Here is a 9,246-nt window from a genome sequence, read left to right as displayed (position 1 = left end):
TCTCTCTCTCTCTCTCTCTCTCTCTCTCTCTCTCTCTCTCTCTGTGTGTGTGTGTGTGTGTGTTATTGTTAAAAGTATTTTTCTTAATTAAAGTAAGTGATTGCAAACACAATGTCACCAGCAGGAACTTTACCATCTGCTTCAAGTTTTCTATCGTGTTTTGTAGTGAATGAATTATTCTCATATATTTTTACGTAGATCATGTGACCATTTCGTCTCGTCGACTGCGTTCCAAAGCCAGTGACTATAGGTGACGAGAATACACGTAGTCGTACGGGCCCTGCTCCGTAATATACATGTATTAGACGTGACCATAACTCGTCATTCCTCCGTCTCACCGAGAATCGGCCTTTGACTTCAGTCCTGCTTTGTCCTTCGAGAGCGTCACAGCGTCATATTTTGGTGTGACTCTTACTGCATATCATCTCATCATGATTTCCAAGAAGCGAACAGTTACTGAAGAACATCGTGTGATGCAGGAAAAGTGGAAAATATCTTACTTTTTTGCTGAAATGAATGGAAAACCAACTTGTTTGATTTGCAACCAAATTATAGCGGTGTCAAAAGAATATAACATTTGGCGACATTACACAAGCACTCATGCTTCAAAGTATGATGTGTATAGTGGAAAACTTCGTGAAGAAAAAGTAAAGACGCTAGAACAGTCTCTCAAAAGGCAGCAGTCAGTGTATCAGCGTGTTCATGAAGCCAGTGACACTGCAGTACGGGCAAGTTATAGGATTGCACGGGAAATAGCTGTGTCATCGAAACCATTTTCAGAAGGGGACTTTATAAAGAAATGCATGATGATGGCCGCAGAAGATATTTGCCCTGAAAAACGTAGATCATTTGCAAACATAAGCCTTTCAAGAAATACAGTTGCAGAAAGAGTAAATGAACTGTCAGAAAATCTTAATAGTCAGCTCAAAGAAAAAGTTGCTAAATTTGTAGCATTTTCTGTAGCAATCGATGAAAGTACAGACATTACTGACATAGCTCAACTAGCAGTGTTCATACGTGGTGTTGATGAAAATATGCAGGTAACTGAAGAATTTGTGGAATTAGTACCAATGAAAGGAACAACAACAGGGGATGATATATTTGTGAGTTTGATTGGTGCACTTGATAGGATAGGTGTTGACTGGAAGAAAACTGTGAGTCTGACAACAGATGGAGCATCTCAAATGGTTGGTAGAAAGGCTGGCGTGACAGCAAAGTTAAAGGAAAAACTACTCACCCTGAATTCAGACCATCAAATTCACAGTGTTCATTGCATAATTCACAGGGAAGTGCTTTGCAGTAAAATATTAAAGATGGATCACGTTATGGATGTTGTTGTCAAGGCAGTAAACTTTATACGAGCGCGAGGTCTGAACCACAGACAGTTCAACTGCCTATTGGAGGAAACTCACTCTCACGGTCTGCCTTATCACACTGATGTTCGTTGGTTAAGCCGGGGAATTGTGCTGAAGCGCTATTATGAATTAAGAAGTGAAATACAGAGTTTCTTGCATAACAAAGGAAGAAATGTCCAGGAACTGAAAGACTATGATTGGCTTCAAGATTTAGCCTTCATGGTAGATATGACAGAACACTTGAATTTGCTCAATACAAGACTGCAAGGTCGCAATAAATTGGTGACAGACATGCATGAGTCCATTCGTGCTTTTGAGGTGAAGCTCAAACTTTTTGAACGTCAACTAGCAGCGAATAATGCTGCACACTTTCCTACACTGAAATCATTGCAAAGCATACCTGAGTTTCGTGGAATTATCAGCAGAGAAAAGTACTGCAACATGATTTCCAAGTTACTGAACGAATTTGGAGAAAGATTTGCAGACTTAAAGAACCTTGAGAGTGATTTCTCGATCTTTCGAAATCCTTTCGCTGCAAATCCTGATGAGACACCAGAGGATATTCAGTTAGAACTAATTGATCTTCAGTGCGATTCTGCGTTGAAGGAAAAGTTCTCAAGTGTTGATATTGGTACATTCTATCAATATGTTGGGCCAAGATATCCTCGAATCAAATGTTTGGCATCAAAGATTATGTCAATGTTCGGCAGTACCTATGTCTGTGAGCAACTCTTCTCACTGATGAACTTGAACAAGTCTGGACTCAGGTCTCGGCTCACTAATGAACACCTCAACTCAACACTGAAAGTAGCCATTGCTCAGTCTCTGGCGCCAAACATAGACGAACTTGTACAGACCAAGAGGTGCCAAGTTTCTGGGAGCAGCACGACCAGGAATTAAGGTAAATGATGCTTCCTTTTCTTTACTGGTTTATCTTTTGGTTACGTGTGTGCAAACGCGAGTGAAGGTAGAATATATTATTATTATTATTATTATTATTATTATTATTATTATAATATTACCTATTATTATTATTATTATTATTATTATTATTATTATTATTATTATTATTATTATATAATTACCTATTATTATTATTATTATTATTATTATTATTATTATTATTATTATTATTATTATTATTATTATTATTATTATTATTATTAATATTATTATGGTCATACGTGATTATCTGGCCCGCACATTGAATGTGAAGGTGAAATCTGGCCCCTTGGGATAAATGAGTTTGACACCCCTGCTCTAGACGGACGAGCAGTCACCGGCAACTCAGTTATTCCATGTGTACAGGGAAGTTTTGGGCCTCACTAACTACATGAAAAGAACAAGAATATTCAAGTATCTATGTTCTCTCTCTCTCTCTCTCTCTCTCTCTCTCTCTCTCTCTCTCTCTCTCTCTCTCTCTCTCTCTCTCTCTCTCTCTCTCTCTCTCTCTCTCTCTCTCTCTCTCTCTCTCTCCACTATCCCATCATCTTTCTCTCTTTTTCATTTTTTTTTTGTCCGTTTTCTTTATACGAGCAGTCATTGGGTGTTGTTTTTCACACTGGTGTCATGCTGCTTAATTTTGCGGTTATTGTCACACATTATTAACATAGTCATCGCTCGTGTCACCTCCATTTTCTTTATTCCTTCTATCTCATTATCACGCTCTTGTTTCATTCTTTTCCTTCTTTCCTTTCCATCTCTCTCCTTTTTTCCTCCTTGTCACTCTCGGTCTCAGCTTTCTCCCATCTGTCACTCTATTCCTCTCTCTCTCTCTCTCTCTCTCTCTCTCTCTCTCTCTCTCTCTCTCTCTCTCTCTCTCTCTCTCTCTCTCTCTCTCTCTCTGTTATCTACCTTACAATTCTCACCGCTTTCCCTTCACTGTTGCCTCTCCTCCCATTCTTCTCTCCTTGGCCCTCTTCCTGCACTTCTTAGTTCTCTTTCGCCTCCATATTCGTGATGGCCAGCCCGGCGCTAACAGCCACAGACAGGCTACCATACATGTCCCTTCTCTAGCATCATGAGCTGTGGCGGCGGCTCCAGCAGTCTTCCCAAGCACTCCTCACGCTGGCGGGAACTACTGGCCGGAATGGTGAGGGCCCCGCAGCGCCACAGGTGTATTAAGACTCGGGAGTGCGAGCTTTCTTGTACCCTGATGTGTTGGGTTGCAGCGTTTGTAGGTACACGTTCCTCTGTTTTGTTTTATGAGCTATCATGACTGTTGTTACTGTTACTGTGACTGAAGCCAAGCAAGGGACGAGAGTTAGGAAGCTTGGAGAGGCTGGAGTGTCAAGAACTGTGGTGTTTTCACTTGGGTTTTCTTTTCTTTCCATCTGGCTGTGACAGCTTCCGTTGGAGACTTGTGCCTTCTCCCCACACGAGTGGCACCAAGCAAGGGACAAGGAAAAGAAGGGAAAAGATATGTAATGGGAAGAAGAAAATATTTATATGGTAAATGCTACTACGGTCAATGATTTTTCTTTTAAATGATTGCAAACTTTTATTACTTGGCAGTGAACGCTAAAATATCAAAATTTGTGTAGTAACAGTTTAAGTTTAATAGCAATATACAAGGAAATGTAGTTAACATGCACCAACGGTAGACTGACGTTACTTGTGTGTCAAAGGTGAAGAAATCTCTGGATCTGAGATAACCTGACAGCGAGTGAAGGGTGAGGGACCATTGATCTGGCAGTGTACAGGGACGCCGCCTCAGCGACGCCTCAGAGCCAACACGCAATGGAAGAGCAACATTTCCTGCAATGAAGCGTTTGTGTTCTTGCACCTTTTTCACGCAAACACTTGTACCAGTGATACTATCGCCGCTCCAGTCATCACACCATCACAGCCACAACAGTTACAAGTTCACCTGTCCATATGCACCACATTTATTGCCACAACTAATGCCATGTTCACGACCACACACACTGCCACTGCTAAAACCACCTTCAGCACCACCTCTACCACCACCACCACCACCAACAAGCACATTTGATGCCGGATTTCAAAGCAGACATACCTACATACACATAAAGGTGATTTCAAATGCTACAAGACAACTACCACGCTACTGTCGAAGAATCTGTTTTTCGTGATGGCGTCAGTCAGAGATGGTAGTGGGCATCCTGAGTCAGACAGAATTTGGTTGGCATTTCTACTTTTATGTTTGTTTCCAGGACAGGACATTACCCGCGCCCCTCGCGTGTGACTGACGGTCCCCCCACTGGTCAAATACAAGGCCACAGAAAAACAAACGGTCAGGTGTCCTGTTGTGTGAAGGTATTTACTAGTCAGCTGCATCCAAAAATGTGGCAATACTGAGTCTTCCCTTTGTCTGAAAACTTTCTTACTTTTCCGCATTCAAAGTTCATCCATTCCTTCACTGAAAAGCATTCCCCCCTCCCCGCTCTCTCTCTCTCTCTCTCTCTCTCTCTCTCTCTCTCTCTCTCTCTCTCTCACTTTCAGTGTCCCTGTGTGTTTGTGTCTTTAATGGCGTTGAGGGCGTTCGTTGTGGCTGCTCTCTCTCCTCACTCTGGCCAAAACTAGACCAAACCTCACAAAACTGGCATAAAGAATAAAGTGAAAATAAAATGACAATAAACAAGACATAAACACAAGGCAAACAACAGCAAGTAACGAAATGACAACACGGCGGTTTGATCTTGATCTTGATGCTACAGGTGGTTCGGAAATACTCCAGAACCAGGCCTTTATAACTTCAGCTCCTGTAGGAAAACGGAAAATAATGGCAGACAGAAAAACAGGCATCATGTTTCACACCACTAATTCCTACAACATCTAGCGCGACACGTTTTGTCTTTCACAGCCTCAATCATCCTGTCATTCGTCTCCTCACACCGTCCCGGCAGCAACGCCATCCACTCCCTTCCTGTCTTCTCCACTCTGACGTTCCCCAGTTCCCTCAGCACCACTTGCGTCATCTCATCGCTGTGTCTGGCATACTTCACACACTCCAGCACTACATGCCCCACCGCCTCATCCTCTCCATGTCACACATCTGGCACACTTTGCTTCAACACTCACACCATCTGTAAAATTATTTGGGAAACACTATCCATTTATTTTTATTCATTTTGTTTAAAGAATGTCAATGTTTGACTCAAGTTTAGGTACACAGCAGCAGCAGAGGTAATGTGCAATAGGCGTCTGATATATATATATATATATATATATATATATATATATATATATATATATATATATATATATATATATATATATATATATATATATATATATATATATATATATATATATATATATATATATATTGTGGTGTAGTACTGAACTTAGTGAGGAATGGTGACATGGGCTTCCATGTTTTATATATGCAAATGCATGTTTTGACTATATTTAAACATAAGTGCATATTTATCACTTTTTTTCCTTAACACTTCATATTTTTTTAGTTTTTGTGTGTTTATGATGAATATTGTATATGTAATATTGTCTTAATCATAATTTCTTGTAAATCTCATAATGAACAATTTAAAACAGATTGTGAGCAGGATTATGGCGCACACTTCGTAAGTGGCAGTCCTACACTCAGTTAATACGGTGTAATGAGGTGTATTGATGCTTTATACACCAAAAACTTGTCTGGCTGTTTTCTTTCCATATTGCACAAATAGCACAGTCCCACTCTCAGCTGATGTAAGGAATGCACCGGTGGGTTTGTCTTGTTAAGTAAAGGATTATGTTAGTGCGTAGTGTTTGCCTCTTTAGTGCTTCACAAAAAAGTGCCACTCAGCCACAACTCTTATGTAAGTCTTTGTAGTACACCACTGCACAAAACTTATGTCATTTCCTTGTAGATCTTGTTTGTATTTTATTCCAGTATGCTCAAGCCCACGGGTGATTTCTTTCATTGATATGCAGGCCTCACGTACACTTCATTCTTTGTCAGTGTCGTGCTGTATTCGCGGTGATCAGCGAACTGCTGGCTGATGCAGATCTAGTCTTCTCTTGGGGACTTACTGTCTGCATGTTGACAGGCTGGATCAGCAGAGGAGCCGACACCGCACAGCTCGGCGCTCTTCCCCTGTGCCTGAGCAACACTGCGCTGACACGCCTGTCCGATGCAGGGAGGAGACAGCAAGCGAGAGGCGAGGCTGGGCGGAGTTTTGACATGTTAGGCAGTTAGTGTTCTTAACTAGAGTAAATACACTTGAGAAAAGTAATATACGTGGGGAAAAGGTTTTCAGTTCAGGTTTCCCATGAGATGAAAGTAAAAGGCATGTAGAAAGGTTTGTGTTAGCAATTGTAGATGCAGTTATGGTAGAAAGTTTGTGGGAAAGGGAAATTGTTACATGTTAAGTGTCTTGTTGGGGCAATGGAAGTAAGTGGAAGGAAGGAGAGGCTTTGCTGAGTTTAGCCTTGTCTGAGTATTACTGTACGTGATTAGGATAGAGTTGTGAAAATTTTTTTTTTCTACACATATTTCAATAGTTCTGGAAATAATATCTTCACATATAGCATATAACATGGATGGTGTGTTTCACTTGTTAATTTTGAAGGTAATTTCTATAGTGTGCGTCCTTTACTTTTTTGTTTTCTCTCACGGTTAAGGCTTCCTGTCGTTCTCTCTCATGGCAGACTATGGTATCTCGCCTCGGGTCGGTTCACCTAACAAACTTTACACATTTTCATTCTTATCTCAGTTATATTTGTGTACTTTGTAATTCCTAAACTGGTGTATACCTTTAAAGGACACTACTACTACTGTGTCATGTGTATAATCACGTTGAAGAAAATAGCCTATCCTGTTTACGAATTCAGGTTTTTTTTTCCTCTCAAAGTCCACCAGACTGATACACTTAAATGTGAAAGGAGTGGTTGTAACCCCCTTAGAGGGCTTGGATACCATCTACCATAGTTCCACAACAGAAGGGCACCAAGCAATCCTTTGCGTGAGGCCCCAGGATGCCAGAAAGGGCCTGGTTAACCGAGGAAAGAATACTGGATGACTTGTGATGTCAGAGTAAAAAATCAATAAGGGAGAGGAAAGGAAAGCTCCGAGTGAGGTTAGTCAGTCAATGCAGTAAAAATATAAGAAAGGAACAGCTGATAAGCAATAGGTCTTCTGATCCTGCCAGTGGAGGGAAGTGGAGAGGGAGAGAGAAGATCCTTGCAGATTCCACATACTCAGTAAAGAAATTTGACGGAATGAAGTGTGTAGTAGACTAACACGAGAGTAGGAGAGGCCAGCCAGAGATGAGAGAAAAGAAGTGGAGAGGAAGACAAGGAGAGGAATTGTTTGCACACTTGTAGAGTTTTCAACGGTGAAGAGATTGCAATGGGTAACTAATGGTAAGACGAGAGACACCGCGAAGGATGAAGGAACTGCACGAGTGAAGAGAAGTGACGAAGAGAGAAAGTCCTTAGAGATTTCTGATACACACTGCAGACTTCCAGAAGATAAAGGGGCTGTGATGGATAACTGAAGGGGGACATGAAAGGATGGACGAGTGAAAGGCAGTGAAAGAGAGACATTCCTTAGAGATCTCATCATTTTTATAGGGAACTTGAATGCAGTGAGAGAGCAAGAGAAGCTGGCGGGAATGAAGGACACAGATGAACGAGATGTGAAGACGATAAGAATTGCTTGTATATTAAGAAGACTTGTTATTGTGTAGTAAGCAGCTACAATGGCGATGGATGTGTGGAAAGAAGCAAAGAAGAGATAAATGCCTTAGATCTCAGTGTAAGAGAGTTCCTAAGGAATGAAGTGACTGAGGGACTCCACCCAGTAAGACAGGAGTGGCGACGGGCAAGAATGAATGCTGTGGCTCAGTGACATTTAGTGATTACTTGCAGGCTAATGAGATGTATTAGGGAAAGCTGACAAGGTGAAGTGACTCCATTAGTGCCTTTGCCAAGATACAAGTAACTACCTAGAACAGAAGAGATGGGTCACCTGAAAGAAGTGAAGGAGAAAAAATTACTGCAGGTATTGCAGATTACACACACACACACACACACACACACACACACACACACACACACACACACACACACACACACACACACACACACACACACACACACACACACACACACACACACACACACACACACACACACACACACACACACACACACACACACACAAATGCTCCATTTCACTATATTGTGGTGGGAAAGTTTAGCGTCAAGTGTTTATCCCTGGCCAGGAGGCGAGAAGGCGAGGTGGTGAGGGGGAGCCGTGTTCCCGCTGAGTGTCACCTCTGTATATTTATCTCACAGACGCCACCTGTCCCCCGCCGCCGCCACACTCCACATTACAGTGGAAGGTCCCGGCACAAGCTGTCTGAGGCTCCTGCGAGAACCTGCAAGGCGAGGAGGCGTTACCACGGGAGTGTTTGGCAATAATGCAGCCATGCTATTATAGAAACCTGCTGCTCACACCTCTCTCTCTCTCTCTCTCTCTCTCTCTCTCTCTCTCTCTCTCTCTCTCTCTCTCTCTACCCCTTCTTGTGGTTTGCAAATACTCATGTTGTGCCTACACATGCAGGCAGAAAGCAATAACTGCACATGATAACTTATTCCAGTGTTCAGGTCAAGTCAAGTAAATAGAACGAGGCAAATCGTACACTAAACAATTAATTACACATTGTTTCAGATAATATGGAGGACTCATTTAAAGCCACACGTAACACAGTGACGCTCACTCTCCATCACTGAACACTTGTATGAACACACACAACATAAAATATTTTGATCACCACGTAATAAATGAAGTATATTACCACAGTACAATTCATAATAAAACACAGGGTCACTGCATGCAAGGACCACAGAGAGTACCCGTTTCTCACATCTTGATCAAGCACCAAATAAACACATGAAACACGTGAAAAACACATGGAAA

General features: G+C 41.7%; 1 protein-coding gene across 1 annotated transcript in view; it reads left to right on the top strand.

Annotated features, from left to right (window-relative positions):
• Positions 1-1,120: 1,120 nt before the first annotated feature.
• LOC135097195 (uncharacterized) overlaps positions 1,121-9,246 on the top strand; it is a 49,479-nt gene continuing 41,353 nt past the window's right edge. Inside the window, exon 1 of the transcript XR_010265452.1 lies at positions 1,121-2,256. The gene's annotated coding sequence lies outside the window, so the exon portion shown is untranslated. The remainder of the gene's footprint in view (positions 2,257-9,246) is intronic.

The sequence above is a fragment of the Scylla paramamosain genome, unplaced genomic scaffold (genome assembly GCF_035594125.1).
Source record: "Scylla paramamosain isolate STU-SP2022 unplaced genomic scaffold, ASM3559412v1 Contig14, whole genome shotgun sequence".
NCBI classification, from domain to species: domain Eukaryota; kingdom Metazoa; phylum Arthropoda; class Malacostraca; order Decapoda; family Portunidae; genus Scylla; species Scylla paramamosain.
The sequence above is the reverse complement of the archived record's forward strand: the minus strand, read 5'-3'. Positions and strand labels throughout refer to the sequence as shown.